The following is a 13,862-nucleotide window of genomic DNA, read 5'->3' on the forward strand; positions in this document are numbered from 1 at the left end:
GTGGTATATCCTGGGTCTGTGAGTGAAGTCAGGGTGCTGAGGAGTCCTGTGTAACGTATGGAAATCACCCGATTGGCTGGTCTCCAGTCGATTGCTTTGCTTTCCCGTGGCATCATGGGAAAGCTGGGATAGAAGTGTCCATCCGATGCATGCTTCAGAATCTGGGCGGACTCAGTAGGGCATCCGGGGATTTCTCGCCTAATGATTTTATGGATACTGAGGATTCAGACGTACTACTCTGTTCACGTGCTGTTTCCCCTACTACATTTTCAGTAAGTAGGCGGTTTTGGACGATACTTAAGTACACGTGCCTCTGAATCTCGCGAGAAATAGTTCAAAATCCCGCTAATTCTCGCCTACCCTTTTACGTATACTGAGGTTTCGGACATACTATTCGTTCGCCTACTGCTTTTTGCCTACTATATAGTACGGCAGTATGCGGTTTCGGATTCAGCCAATGACAGTTTGTAAGTAATCCAGCCAATCCCAGTGCAGATGGTATTAACAGAGAAAGGTCAACCAAGTGATGGGCAGGTTGAACATCCATTCGTGAAGTAATGGCCTGATCGTTTAAATTTCTCGCCAGAATTTACGTGAGAAAAAAGTATTTTCGCTGATGGTCGGGAACGACTCTTTATCGAGTGTTTGTTTTGTAGTATCTGCACCTCATCAGTGGTGTGTTGTGTGTAGTATGCATGCAGCTAAACCAAAACGACAACATGAAAATAAACCTTGTTGTCGTTTTGGTTTAGCTGCATGCATACTAACATCAATAATGGACTCTACCAAAAATATATCAGTATGTTTGCTGAAATAAGCAGAAACTACAACACTGTCATATCACAGCAAAACACAGGCATTTTAATATTTGTTTACACAAACAAAACAACTTCATCACATTATTTCTTTTAACCTAAAATTACAAACTCACTCAGATCATGCACTTCTCTTCTTTAATCTTATCAAGATTAAAGAACATTCATCAATAGCAATGATCTGTGATAATTATCACCAACCATTCCTTGATTCACGCTCAGAGAAACACATCAACACTCTTCACCGTGGTTCAAGAGACTCAACACTTTTGAAACACATTTCCTAGTTTAAAACTATAGAAATGATCCCTGAAAGCATAGTCTTGACATCCCACCGTACTTACCGAACACACCTTCAGAGAGACGATGAGCCTCAATGACGGTAAGTTGTGGCTTTATGATTCAGAGAGGGATGAAATGCTCAGAAATACTATGAATCAGAGGTGCCCAATCCTGCTTCTGGCGATCGACTATCCTGCAGAGTTCAACACACATTGAAAGCTTGAAGCTTGTTGCGGTAGCCAAATGTTGTTTAGTACAAGTATGTCAGCAACGTGATTCAAACTTGTCTCAAGCTATCACAGACGCCACAATATATTAAAACCTGTTTGATATTATCCCCACAGGATCTCGTAATGTGAGCGACACAATGACAATTTGTAAGTAATCCAGCCAATCCCAGTGCAGATGGTATTAACAGAGAAAGGTCAACCAATTGATGGGCAGGTTGATAGTCCATTCATGAAGTAATAGCCTGATCGTTGAAATTTCTCACCAGAATTTATGTGAGAAAATGTATATGGTGCAAATGCACTTTCTGCTACCCGAGTTCGAATCCCAGCTCGAGGTCCTTTGCCGATCCCATACCCCTCTCTCCACCCTCTACTTTCCTGTCATCTCTCAAGTCTACTATCTATCAATAAAGGCAAAAATGGCCCAAAAAATAATAATTATATAAAAAAAGAAACACTGCTGTAGTGTGAACTTGCGATAACTAATGCCTAGTCCACACTGACACGGGTATATTTATAACCAGAGTTTTCCCTAAAAAAAATCCCGTCCACACATGCTCGGTTTAAATTAAATATCCATCCACACAATAAAGCAAAAGCACGCTATCAAGCGCTGTCAAGAGCATGCCACACCAGCAGGCGGGGATATAACCCAAAATCGTGTTCCGCAATATAGTGAGATAACTAATCTATCTGTATACATGTTAGAAACCCTGTTGGCACAGTTATTATTAGCAAGATACGTCCACCATTGCACAGAATCATCAACAAAGCAGTCAGCAGCGCACAATCTTGACGTCAAACACAGTGGATAACGGCGCACACTCTGACGTCGCAAGGCAAAACCCCCAGTTTTACTTTCTACACGACACCACTGTAACCGGGGTTTCTTAAAAAGCTCACCCTGGCCGGGGTTTTCAAATATGCTTGGTTTCAGTGTCCTGATACTCCGGTTTTCGTGTGCACGATCCGCGTGAAAAAAATATCCATGTCCGTGTGGACTAGACCTAACACTAATAGTGCAGTCTACCAAAAAACTGTCAGTATGTACATGCACAACCTTTGTTATCTTTTTCTCTCAATCTCAAAAAACCCCACTCAGACCTATTTTTCCAAACATCTCACTCCAGCCCAGTTGGTGGCAATAATCCACCTTTGCCAATTGCAAGAATATATACAAAGAAAAAAACTACAATAAAACCTGTTGGAAAGCATCTTTAGCAGGGATTTTTTGTGTGAGCACATCAGCAAAAAGTACACACTGTCACATCACAGCAAAACACATGCATTTTAACACTTGACTTCACAATCAAAAACATCCTCAATCCAATGTTTCTTTTCATCTAAAACCACAATTCCACTCTGATCATGCACTTCTCTTCTTTAATCTTATTAAGGTTAAAGAACATTCATCAATAGCAATGATCTGTGATAATTATCACCAACCATTACTTGATTCACGCTCAGAGAAACACATCAACACTCTTCATCATGGTTCAAGAGACTCAACACTTCTGAAACACATTTCCAAGTTTAAAACTATAGAAATGATCCCTGAAAGCATAGTCTTGATGTCTCACTGCGCTTACTGAACACACCTTCAGAGAGACAATGAACCTCAATGACGGTAAGTTGTGGCTTTATGATTCTGAGAGGAATAAAATGCTCAGAAACACAAAACTATAAAACCTTTCAGCATGGACTATAGTTTATGAACTGATGAATGTTTGCAAATCTGTTAATAACAATGCGTTATTTATAGTATTAAGAATACAACAGTGGCATGGGCAGTCATAGCCTATTTGTTAGAGCAGTTGTTTGACCTTTCTCTATTAATACAATCTGTGCTGGGATTGTTGTTATATTGTTGTTATTAAGTTGTTATTGTTTCACTCACACTACGGGATCCTGTGGGGATAATATCAAACAGGTTTAAAAATATTGTGGCGTTTGTGATAGCTTGAGACAGGTTTGAATCATACTTATATCAGGGTGCGATTTGGGGGGGGGGGGGGGGGGGGGGGGGGGGTTGGCTGGGGGCGTGGGATTTCCCCCTTTCTGGTCAATGTATCCCTGCCTCTGCTTAAAGGGGTCATATGATGAAAATGTTAGCATTGCCACTTTGTAGGTGTGAGCAAAAACAGGTCATTGAAATTTGGCTTTCATTATGATGTCATAAGGATATCTTATTAGAATAATACCGCCTCCTTAATCTGAACTCTAATGCAGGGTTTACACCAAACGCGTTTTGGGCGTCAAATCGCGTCTACCGCGCCTAGTTTGCCGCTTGAACACTTTGAATGCATTCGCGCGTGTAGAGCGGAGTAGACGCGCGGGAAAAGCAAGCATTTGACGCGCGTCCGAGGCAAACTCCGCTTCTTGTGGGAGGGGCAACTGCTGTGCGAGTGTCTGTTTGCAAGATGACTGATGTTGATTGTGCATTTATCAAGAGAGTTACCAGTTTGTATTTGGTAACCTTACTATAGGGGAAAAATAAACGGCGCGGGCCGATAAACGTCACGTGACTCAAAAGTGAAGTGTGTATTACAACTTACCAGGTTGCCCAAAGTCCTTACTGACACTCTTCAAAGCGAGGTCCTTTTTATTCCTGTCTCCTCTATAGAAATAAGAACTTGTGTGTTGTGTCATATAGCTCCGAGTGACTGCTTGAATGAGTGACTCCGGGCGGGGCTGCCACCACAGCAGCAGGCAGGCTCCTGATTGGGTAACGCGGCGCGAAATTCCACCAAAGTTCAAATTTTTCAACTCGGGCGTCAGCCGCAAATTCGCGTGAACCGCAAAAGCACAAAAGCACCATTCGCGCGTACCGCGCACAACGCTCAATTCTTCCGCTCCGCGGCGAACGCCTCTTCCGCGCCGCGGGACCTCCTGACGCGCGTCAACGCGTCTGCACATTGACTTAACATTGAAATCACTCGCGCTTCACGCCTCTACCGCGGTTGGTGTAAACGTACCATGAAAGAGAGAGAAAAGAAGGACTTGACAGCACAATTGAGTTTGAATTACAACAAACCACCATCATTGTGATCAGTGTTTGCACTTTATCCGCTCATTTGCATTTTAAAAAACACACCCAAAACGACCAATAGTATATTCCTGCACAACCGGAGGCTGCAGTTTTATGACCGCAGTTTTATGACCGCAGTTCTATGACCCTACATTTTTGTGACAGCGCCACCTACCGAACTTCCGCAGTTCTGTGCCCCTGGTGGTTTAGTTTGTAATAACGTTTGTACATAATTATATCAATATAGTAATCTCACTACTATTTCTAATATGATATGTGAGAGGAAACGTTGTTTTGTAGGTATATAGCTCATTAACGTGTCAGCTCCGTACATTTTGTCTATTCTGAATGTGCTGCTGCTCAGCTTACTCAAACACATTTATTTTTGTACATTGATTTATTTTATTAAAAGACCATTTATTTATATCCCGCCATAAATGTAAGTCATCGCGGGATGGCAGCTCCGGTGTTTTGTCGAAGTCTGTTCCCCCTATTTTTCCCCTCAGTGCAGTGCCCCCATGGCGCCCCCATCACGTTATAGGTTTTATTATTTATATATTTAAAGTTTTAATGGCTACTGAGATGTATATGTGTGCATTTCTGTAATGCATCTGTATTGTTCTTAATGGTAAGTCAATTATTTTTACAGTATGAATCATATTATATGTATAATATTTATTTAATTATGTATGCAAACATTACAACCAGTAAAGGGAAAAAAAAAAGAAAAAGACAGGCTATATTGCAAAAGAAATACCCTAATAGAAAACTGTCAAATGTATGAAATATTTAATAAATTGTATTATAAAATACATGATATGCCTTTTTAGTATAACCAATTCAAATCTTTAATCTTTCTAAATGTAACGTGATGAAAACGCTATAGGGGGAACTGAGTTCGACACAACACCGGTGTTGTGTCGAACTCAGTTCCCCCTATGTTTCCCTTTAGTGTAGTGCTTTTATAGCGTTTTCATCACGTTACATTTAGAAAGATTAAAGATTTGAATTGGTTATACTAAAAAGGCATAATATCATGTATTTTATAATACAATTTATTAAATATTTCATACATTTGACAGTTTTCTATTAGGGTATTTCTTTTAAAATATAGCCTGTCTTTTTCTTTTTTTTCCTTTACTGGTTGTTTTAAAAATGTAATGTTTGCATACATAATTAAATAAATATTATACATATAATATGATTCATACTGTAAAAATAATTGACTTACCATTAAGAACAATACAGATACATTACAGAAATGCGCACATATACATCTCAGTAGCCATTAAAACTTTAAATATATAAATAATAAAACCTATAACGTGATAAAAACGCCATAAAAACACTACATTGAAGGGAAAAATAGGGGGAACATAGGGGGAACAGACTTCGACACAACACCGGCTTCCCGCATACAGGATTTTGCCGTCTGGCCGCGAAGAGATGAGCATAATCTCCTGCCCTGACTGCAGATGGGAGAGACTCTGCGCTGCACGAGGCCGCCTGTGAGTGCTTTGGTATGGGGGTGGAGCCCACGGAAGGAGCGGTAGCTGCTCGTTGAGAAGACTGAATGATAAGTGCTTTCAAGTCAAAGTCTCCAAAAAGTCTCCAACAATGCCAGAAAAAGTAGCTAGATTTGTCGCTAATAAGTCCCTAAAGGTGTCTGAAAAGTCGCTAAATCTAGCGACAAAGTCGCCAAGTTCGCAACACTCCCAGTTCGATAGTTGGCGCTGTCACAAAAACGTAGGGTCATAGAACTGCGGTCATAAAACTGCGGTCATAAAACTGCAGCTTCCAGTTGTGCAGGAATACCCTTCTCAAAACGACACATTTTTGGACTTGACAGCACAATAGAGTTTCAATTACAATAAACCACCATCATTGTGATCAGTGTTTGCACTTCATCCGCTCATTTGCATTTTAAAAAACACACCTAAAACGACACATTTTTGCTCAAACCTACAAAGTGGCAATGCTAACATTTTCATCATATGACCCCTTTAATAATTTTTATCCCCGGTGGGGATAAATTTATCCCCCCCCCCCCTCAAAGTGATCAGTGCTACTACACCAGTGCCGAGACGGATCACAAAACTTATCACGGGTCCGTGGTTTGATTAAAGTAAATTTTATTTTAAAATGCGCTACTTTGGCTGGCTCTGGTAGAGCTGCCGCGCAGCCTCTCTGTATTCACCACTCTGAAGACTTGCTCAATGTCCCACCCACGGCGCTATCTAATTGGTTACACACCCGGTTACAACTCACGAGTAATGGCCTATCAACACTTGCGAGATGGTTGTGGAGCTGTATGTCGAAACGAAAGAAAGCAGCATATTCAGCAGCATATTATTCAGGATATTAATTAAGCGGGAATAAACATCACAATCTGATTATCTGTTTATGATGACAAGCAGAGTTAGTGTCCTAGTCACACCACTGAGAATGGCCGAAGTTACGCATATTTAAACGGCAATGATGCGTTTAGCGAGGCGCGGGCGCGACCAGTTCGTGACTAACACATAATACATCTGTCTTTTCTATAATTTCACTGTAGCTCAGCAGCGCGATGTAAAGTTAACGTTATTACTTTAAAAGCAGCATTAAAACTGTTTCTACTGTAATGGTTTAACTTTGCAATCAATCCATTGTTCATATTTATTATGTTTAAGTTGACATTACATTGTGCCATATAGTTTTGCCATTCAAGATTTAATTCTTGCGTGTTTTTTGGTTGTCCATGATCACAGTTCATATGTGTCGGGAAAGAAAAGCTATTAGAGTAAAAATATTGCATTAGGCTGCTTCATGAGTTTATAAGAAAAAAGATTTTACAATTCCTGCAAATGCAGTAATGAAGTTCATGTTCTCATGATTTATTTTTATGAATTAAAATGTTTTGAAATGTGCTGTGGACAGAGACGCATTAATTTTTTCTCTTTCGCGCAGGTTATGTTTGGAAAGACGATGTCCTAGCTCAGGCACGGCCCCACTTTTTAACAGGCCCACCTAAAACTTAAAAAAAAAAAACTTTTACTATATTCTAATTTTGTCAAGAATTATAAAAAAATTGTCTATAAGCTCATAATTTGTGCTAAAATAGTCTAAATGTTTAGTTTTAAAACCATTTTAAAAAGCTGGTAATATTTTGATGTTTCTGCGCAAGTTCAGCAGACAGTGAGGTTCGTGTTTGTTTCAATCAGAGCTTGTGAGTTGAGAGCGCATGTCTGAATATTAAAAATATTTTAATTAGAAATATATAGGCTATATAAAAAAATATTATAATGGATTTTTGTTGAGTCAGACAATGATTACCAAATTTCTCTCTCATGCTCCTCATAACCACTGAAAACAGTCAAAAAAAACAACCAAAAGTCAAATTATTATGGATGGAAGTTAAAAGTGGTGGGTACAAAATGACTCATGACGAAATATAGTGGGTACGCGAACACACCGTCACCGAAATCAACGCCTACTAAAACATCCCCACCTCTGTTTTTTTCACAAATCGCACCCTGCTTATACTTAACGACCTTCAGCAACTGCAACGAGCTCTGATTTGGTCGCAATTCAAGGGTTTTGTCGCGGACCTTGGAAATCTGTCCGCAACAGCAAAATCCAACCTGGAACCAGTCGCAACCTGCAGGCCATGAGACTCGAACCGGCAACTCTCGGGTTATAAGCCCGACTCTCTAATGCTGAGTTTACACCAACCGCGTTTTGGGCATCAAAATCGCGTCTACCGCGCCTAGTTTGCCGCTTGAACACTTTGAATGCTTTCGCACGTCTAGAGCAGAGTAGACGCTCGGCAAAAGCAAGCATTTGACCCGCGTCAGAGGCAAACTCCGCTTCTTGTGGGAGGGGCAAGTGCTATGCGGTTGTCTGTTTGCAAGATGACTGATGTTAATTGTGCATTTATCGAGAGAGTTACCGGTTTGTATGTGGTAACCTTTACCCCTGATTTACACCGCACGAGTTTGCGGTGCGTTTCGGCTCTGAGGTGGCTTTGTTTCGTCTTCTACGCGGTGCCAACTCACACAAGAAGCAGATCAGAAGAGCAGCAGTAGAACGTCACGTGATTTTCCTGTCAGACGTTTTTCTTGATTTTCTGAGTTATAACATGGATAGGTTGGCTAAATGTTAATATTTTGTTAGGATTCATTCTGTATATTGTTTAGTTTTTTGAATTGTCCTATTTTGTTGTTCTGTCGTAAAAAAATGAATAAACATAAAAATTCAGTTAGGATGGACAAATATTACAGTATTTAGCTATGCATCTTCGTCTAAAACACATCCTCAATTATGTTTATTTCACATACAGTGCCTGTGAGCAAGATGATGTGAAATACGGGAGTCTGCGCAAAGTGTTTATTTTGAAATTGACAGGATTTTTGACTTTTATTTTATATTTACGGTGCGGCTTCAACGTGGCGCACGTCAAAAATAGACTAGGCACCTATCTTTAGCGAAGCGGTGCGTAGAGCAGCTTCTGGGACGCATTGACTAGAATGACCGCGATCAGTTCGGGTTGCCTCTTCGGAGCCGTAACACGCCGCAGACTCGTGCGGTGTAAGGGTAACAAATAGGCTATGACTGCCCATGCCACTGTTGTATTCTTAATACTATATAACGCATTGTTATGAACAGATTTGCAAACATTCATCAATTCAATTCAAGTTGCAACCTGCAGACCATGAGACTCAAACCGGCAACTCTCGGGTTATAAGCCCGACTCTCTAACATGACTGCCCATGCCACCGTTGTATCCTTAATACTATAAATAACGCATCATTAACAGATTAGCAAACATTCTTTAATTCATTAACTACAGTCCATGCTGAAAGGTTTTATGGTTTTGTGTTTCTGAGCGTTTTGTTCCTCTCAGAATCATAAAGCCACAACTTACCGTCATTGAGGTTCATCGTCTCTCTGAAGGTGTGTTCGGTAAGTGCAATTACCAATCACGACTATGCTTTCAGAGATCATTTCTATAGTTTTATATTAAGAAATGTGTTTCAAAAGAGTTGAGTGTCTTGAACCATGATGAAGAGTGTTGATGTGATTCTCTGAGTGTGAATCAAGGAATGGTTGGTGATAATTATCACAGATCATTGCTGTTGATGAATGTACTTTAATCTTAATAAGATTAAAGAAGAGAAGTGTGTGATCAGAGTGGTTTTTCAGGTGTGCTCACACAAAAATCTGTGCTAAAGATGCTTTCCAACAGGTTTTATGATAGTTTTTTTCCAACTCCATTGACTTGTATTAGATGTGCTGTGAGGTACGGTATTACTCCGCAATGGAGACTTTGAATATATTCTTGCAATTGGCAAAGGTGGATTATTGCCACCAACTGGGCTGGAGTGAGACGTTTGGAAAAATAGGTCCACAAGTTTAGAACAAATGCTAAAACACCTGTTGGAAAGCATCTTTTGCAGCGATTTTTGTGTGAGCATATCAGTGAACACCCCTGACCACTCGGTGAGTTTCACGTCTTTATAAAAGAAAGTTTAATGCATTTTAGGAAGGATTGTTCCAGTGCACCTATACAGCCATTCTAGTGTTGGGAGGTGAAACAACAAACACCCGAAAATTCTCGGGCCAGCATCATATGTCCAAATTTCAGTCATAACTGTTCTATTTCATCATAAATAATCTGAAAACAGGGCTTTAAGTGTAAAATACAGAACTTTAAATCCTTTAAATCACTACGCATTTATTTCTTAACGTCTTCTATCAACGAAACATTCAAATAAATCGTTTCTGTCAACACATTGAAACATTCAAATAAAAAGTTATTTTTGTGAACATATATAGCAGATTTTTTCCCTTTCATTCACTTACGTTAATGTTTGTGGTCACAGTTTTAATCGCGGATCCTAAATGTCAGATACAACTGACCAGTTTGACTAGCCTACAAATTGGATAAGATTCCTAAAAGTGTGGCACCTACAGCACACATTACAGACACTGATACGCAATTGCTGATGTGTTCTACATATAAAGATATAAACTTGTTTTTTAAACTCATTGTTTTTGCTGAAACAACCAAAATATGATTTGCATGCACAATAAATCATACTAACATTTATTTTTTAATAAAAATTTAGCTTTTTAATAAAACAAGCATATCTCCGGTATACAGCGTTTTGTTTGTTATAAAGAAACTTTGCACATCAGGCTCGTTCAAATCCTCAGTGATACACACACGCACACAGTGTCAGCAACTCATTCATCAGAATCGTCAGCTATCTTCGACAGTTGGCTCATTCGGTATTTTGAATCCGACGTGCTATTTTGTCTGTGCGTCCTGCATCATCAACCCTGTTCATTTCAGTTCGATTTGTGAACTGGCTCAACCGGTTACTTCCTGAGAACTGGCTCAGAAGAATAATTAGTTAAAGAACCGAACATCACTACTACACACAACACACCACTGATGAGGATTTGACTACAAAACACTCGATAAAGAGGCGTTCCCGACCATCAGGGAAAACACATTTTCTTACATAAATTCTGATGAGAAATTTCAACGATACGGCAATTACTTCATGAATGGACAATCAACCTGCCCTTCAATGAGTTGACTTTTCTCTGTTAATACCATCTGCGCTGGGATTGGCTGGATTACTTACAAGTTGTCAATAGGCTTATGCTGCGTTCCAGAGCCCATCCAAACCAGTGGGACGTGGGACTTATCCTTCTTGAAGTGTACTAGCTCCTACTTCAAAGCGTTCCAGGCATTTGAAGTGGAACGTAAACAGAAAACATGGACGACCGACCGGTCTTCTTAAGGCTCGTACAGACTACATAACTTTTAAACGTCGGTCCGAACTGTACAGTTCACACTACAGTAAAACATCAAGTTAAACATCTTTACAAAGTGTTCTGGAGCCATTATATAAAAGCGCTGCATGTCGCTAAGTAACTTGGTATATTTTTACCGTATTTTTATATTAACAGATAATAACAACATAATTTCACGCCATAATATAAAAAAACAAGTTGTGTTAAAATTACAGTGTCTAAAACAACCATACAAGCAGAGAAGTACAATTTATACTATATTCCTTGAAGATTTCCTCTCACGACGACGTGATCTATGGGCGCCGCCATTGTCCTCCGACTTATTTTTCTGAAGTCGGGGTAGGTCGAACTCCCCCGAGTTCGCCGGTAGGAGGTTCCACTTCGACAGGCATTCCAGTGCACTTTTCCTAGTTGGAGGTAGGATAAGTCCAACATCCCACTGGTTTGGATGGGCTCTGGAACGCAGCATTAATATCAAACATGTTTGAAAATATTGTGGCATCTGTGATAGCTTCGAATCGCTTGATTTTTTTCCCAAACCAGTTCAGATAGGAGTTTTACTTAAACATGAGCTAAGGGGCAGAAAGAAATTTGATTGGTTCACAAAAATGACCAATGAAAGTCCTCAACCAGAGCCTTCAAGGCAGCTTCTGCAGTGAAGCAGTTCGAGTTCACCGTTGGTCAGATGAGTAGCGCAGATGGTTACATAGGAATGTGACTGGTTTTGAATTCAGCTTGAAATGGTTTGAGTCTTTAAATTACGTGTCTCCACATTTTCACGTGTTCGTGGCACGACTTTCATTTTCGTGCCAGATTCATGTGTTGGTTACTCAATTTTTTTCTCCTTTTTTCAAACCATTGTCAATTGGGATTGGGGTTAGATTTGTGAGTTTTTTATTTTTTAAACTGTTTTCGCGTGAGGATGAAGTTGGGTCTGGGTTAGAATGGCAGTGGTTTATACGTTTACTTGTCAAAAATGTAAACTATTTTCACTTGATGTTGGGGTTAGAGTTGGGTTTGGGTGTCATTTTATGTAACAGAAAGTTGTTCTAAACCCAATCCCAAGCAACAATGGTAAGAAAAAAAAGAAAAACAATTGAGTAACCAACACGTGAATCTGGCACGAAAATGAAAGTCGTGCCACGGACACGTGAAAACATGGAAACATGTAACTTAGACGCTCAAAACATTTCGAGCAGAATTCAAAACCAGTCACATTCCTATCTAACCATCTGCGCTACTCACTTGACCAACGGTGAGCTCGAACTGCTTCACTGCAGAAGCTGCCTTGAAGGCTCCGGTTGAGGACTTTCATTGGTCATTATTGTGAACCAATCAAATTTCTTTCTGCCCCTGAGCTCATGTTTAAGTAAAACTCCTATCTGAACTGGTTTGGGGAAAAAAATCACGCCTTCAAATCACGTTATTGACATACTTATACTTATTGACTTTTGATGACCACAACGAGCTCCGATTTGGTCGCGATTCGAGGGTTTTGTCGCAGACCTTGGAAATCTGTCCGCGACAGCAAAATCCCGCCAAAATCCAACCTGGAACCAGTCGCAACCTGCAGGCCACGAGACTCGAACGGGCAACTCTTGGGTTACAAGCTCGACTTTCTAACAAATAGGCTACAACTGCCAATGCCACTGTTGTATCCTTAATACTATAAATAACGAATTGTTATTAACAGATTAGTACACATCAATTTATTAACTACAGTCCATGTTGAAAGGTTTTATAGTTTTGTGTTTCTAAGCATTATGTCCCTCTCAGAATCACAAAGCCACAATTTACCGTCATTGAGGTTCATCGTCTCTCTGAAGGTGTGTTCGGTAAGTACGGTGAGATGTCAAGACTATGCTTTCAGGGATCATTTCTATAGTTTTAAACTAGGAAATGTGTTTTGAAAGAGTTGAGTCTCTTGAACCACGATGAAGAGTGTTGATGTGTTTCTCTGAACGTGAATCAAGGAATGGTTGGTGATAATTATCACAGATCATTGTTATTGATGAATGTTCTTCAATCTTAATAAGATTAAAGAAGAGAAGTGCATGATCAGAGTGGGTTTTGTTTTTTTAGGTGAAGAGAAAGATTGGAATGAAGGTTAAATTGTTTTCAATTGTGCAGTCAATGGTTGAAGTGTATGTGTTTTGTTGTGATGTGGCAGTCCCTTACATTTTGCTTATTTCAACAAACTTTCTGATAGATTTATGGTAGAGTGCACTATTAGTCTTAGTTATTGCAAGTTCACACTACAGGATTGAAAAACTACCTAAATCTCTTGTGTTACTCACATTGCACAACAAGGTTTCTTTTCACGTTGACTGCGTTCAGCCCCAACCAAACATTGCACAAGTTTTTTAACCGAAACGATGATGTGTTGAACACACTGTGCTAATGACACAAGAGTTGCAACTACAGTAGCTAAGAAGGCCATTCTTTGTGTTCTTTATAAATGTTTAAATGCACTGATGTTAGTTATTGTAAGTTTACTCTACAGGATTGAAAACTACCTGAATCTCTGTGTTGCTCAAACTGCACAACAAGGTTTCTTTTTATGTTGTTGTCTTGGTATAGCTGCACGCATATTAAACACAACACCCAACTGACGAGCTGCACATACTACAAAACACTTGATAAAGAGGCGTTCCTGACCATCAGCGAAAATGCTTTATCTCACATAAATTCTGGCGATAA

The 13,862-nt window shown here is 39.8% G+C and overlaps 1 protein-coding gene and 4 non-coding genes across 5 annotated transcripts in view; 3 read left to right on the plus strand and 2 right to left on the minus strand.

Moving 5' to 3' along the window:
• slc25a10a (solute carrier family 25 member 10a) overlaps window positions 1-13,862 on the plus strand; it is a 229,429-nt gene that overhangs the window by 78,718 nt on the left and 136,849 nt on the right. The window lies entirely within an intron of this gene.
• Window positions 926-1,140, minus strand: LOC141351284 (small nucleolar RNA U3). The gene has a single exon (XR_012359494.1). It is a non-coding gene; the product is annotated as a small nucleolar RNA U3 (small nucleolar RNA).
• Window positions 2,684-2,897, minus strand: LOC129436923 (small nucleolar RNA U3). The gene has a single exon (XR_008641995.2). It is a non-coding gene; the product is annotated as a small nucleolar RNA U3 (small nucleolar RNA).
• LOC141351289 (small nucleolar RNA U3) lies at window positions 9,319-9,532 on the plus strand. The gene has a single exon (XR_012359501.1). It is a non-coding gene; the product is annotated as a small nucleolar RNA U3 (small nucleolar RNA).
• LOC129436960 (small nucleolar RNA U3) lies at window positions 13,017-13,230 on the plus strand. Its single transcript, XR_008642026.2, has one exon. It is a non-coding gene; the product is annotated as a small nucleolar RNA U3 (small nucleolar RNA).

The sequence above is a fragment of the Misgurnus anguillicaudatus genome, chromosome 19 (genome assembly GCF_027580225.2).
Source record: "Misgurnus anguillicaudatus chromosome 19, ASM2758022v2, whole genome shotgun sequence".
NCBI classification, from domain to species: Eukaryota; Metazoa; Chordata; class Actinopteri; order Cypriniformes; family Cobitidae; genus Misgurnus; species Misgurnus anguillicaudatus.